The following is a 2,395-nucleotide window of genomic DNA, read 5'->3' as shown; positions in this document are numbered from 1 at the left end:
AGAGTGGCACACCTAAGTAAGAGAAGTAGCTGGTAAGTATTTCCTCTCGGGAACGTGACTATGTAACATCAGCTAACGTGTATCAGCTTAAAGCATGGAGGAAGGAAACACAAGGAGCGGCCCCTCCGACAGTTTTCTATCGGGACGAGCGTAGCCGGCATCGCATTGCATTCTGGGATGCTCCTGTATACCACGTGACCGCTCACGTGACCCTCCAGACAGCATGGCGCCAGCAGAGCAGACGACGCGAGCTGTAGTTGTGTCACAGTTCAAACGGCAGTGTTACGTTGAACGCATGCTTGCACTTTATTTCTGAGTGTTCGAATGTTTACTGTTCTATTAGAAGACCAGTCACAGTGTGCAGTACGCGGAACCGGAAACATCACGTGTGGCAACGGTTACTTCCAACGTATGTACGTTCTTTGATTAAGTGGTAAAGAATGCCGTACTCAAAATACCATTAATCAGATTTGTACAACAACAGAAGATATGAAATGAATCTGCGGCACAGTTTGAGGTCCCAAATGAATAATTCAAGATGACTCGAAGACACACGGGCGACTAAAACAACTTACCGTGTACCTACGAGCAAAACGCGTTCCCGTGACAGAGCTGCTTTCAGTTCAACGAGAGCCGCAGCCGGGACAGGAACACATTACCATACGTCGTTTCTACGATGGTGCTCACATTTTCACAATAAATTACTTTCAAAAAGCTAAATCATGCGGAGAGCAGCGCGAGAAACAAAGCCTTGCAAAACCGAAACTTTAGAGGGGATCACGTGGTGGACAGGAAGAAATGGCGATTTTGACTCGAGCGACCGCTAGAGGGTGGCTACGCTAGTCTGGAGCGAAGAGCCGCTCCTTGTGTTTCCTTCCTCCATGGCTTAGAGGGACAGCCTGGACCCCAGATGTGAAGTAAATAGGCCTCATCAGATGATTCCTTATATCTTTGCAAAGCATCATGCAAAATATTTCGTTTATATTCGGCTCCGAGTATTTGTAATACAATTTTCAACTTGCATCATTTACCCCCGACTGAAAGCCGCACTTGGACGGTCGTGACGCCAGGAGCGTTCTCTTCCGGCCTTTGCGGCGTCTGCTTGGCTCCTCTTGGCGGGCTGTGTGTTCTTTGTGAGTCGCCGTTCTTGGTTTCCGTACTTTCAATACGCGTGGCATTCCTCCTTTTTATTAACAGCAGAGAGTGGAACCGAACCCGAACCTGAACCAGAAACCGTTACTAACCGTTATTTTTGGCCAAACCGGAACTGAACCGAACCGAAACACTCGACGCCATCTTGGAGCTGAACCGGAACTGAATCCTTAAAAAAAATACAGGTAACCGGTTCAAATTACGGTTCATACGGAACTAAGGGCGGAACTTTGCATGTTGTGCATGAACATACAAACTTTTTTATCTTCTTTTATTAGTCTCGCAGCCTTCCGCTTGCCTGCCGAAAAAGTCGTGCCCTGCTGGAATGCTCTGGATTTTCTGGAGTGGCGAAATAACAACTTTATTTTAAGATGATGAATGGGGAGTTATGACTGAAAACTGTTATGACTACTAATGTCTACTAAAGACATACACATGAAGTATATATAAGAACTAGGGATCAACGACAGTTTCGGGTAGCATTCAAGAAGTCACATATATTATAATAATATACTAATCAACCTGAGCTATACAAAGTGTCCACCCTACCTGCAGAAATCATCGCTGACACATCGCGCTGTCCAAGAAAAACTGACTACTCTCCTATGACGTTTGTGTAATAAACAGGTTCTGCATTCTAAGATCGGGCTGTAACACAAACGTCATAGGACAGACATAGGAGAGAGTCCTTCTTTAACATCGCTACGTGTTAGAAATCATTTTTACCGTTATCGTGGACATCCTGTATAATCACGTATGAGTATAAATGCATTTTTTGAATGTTTCAATATAGATACAAAATACTTTGTGGAAAGCGATATTGAAATGCTCTGCATAAATACACTTCGATATGATTATTTAAATACAAAATATAAATACAGTATTTAAATACCATAACTACTACCATAAATACTGTGAGGAAGTCATCTGGAATTACAGAAATAATAATGATCATAACAAATAAGCAAAGAAAAAGATCAATTATTTGTTATTTATCATGGCGATTTTAATATTAGAAATTTCTCGAAGAATCCATCTTCTAGGTATCTTCTGTTCGGCCATAGAATCAGTTTCGCCAAGGAGAACACCTCTCCACAGATGCCGATGAAGAAAGGCTGGTATTAAATTTGACGGTGATGCTTCGTACAACAAGGTAGTCGGGTAGTCCCGACCGTTGTCCGCAACAACAGTGAAAAACTGGCCATCTAAAATTGTTTGTCGCACTGGGTAACAGATATGAGTC

This window comes from Ornithodoros turicata, chromosome 2, assembly GCF_037126465.1.
Source record: "Ornithodoros turicata isolate Travis chromosome 2, ASM3712646v1, whole genome shotgun sequence".
Taxonomy (NCBI): domain Eukaryota; kingdom Metazoa; phylum Arthropoda; class Arachnida; order Ixodida; family Argasidae; genus Ornithodoros; species Ornithodoros turicata.
This window is presented reverse-complemented; position numbering follows the sequence as displayed.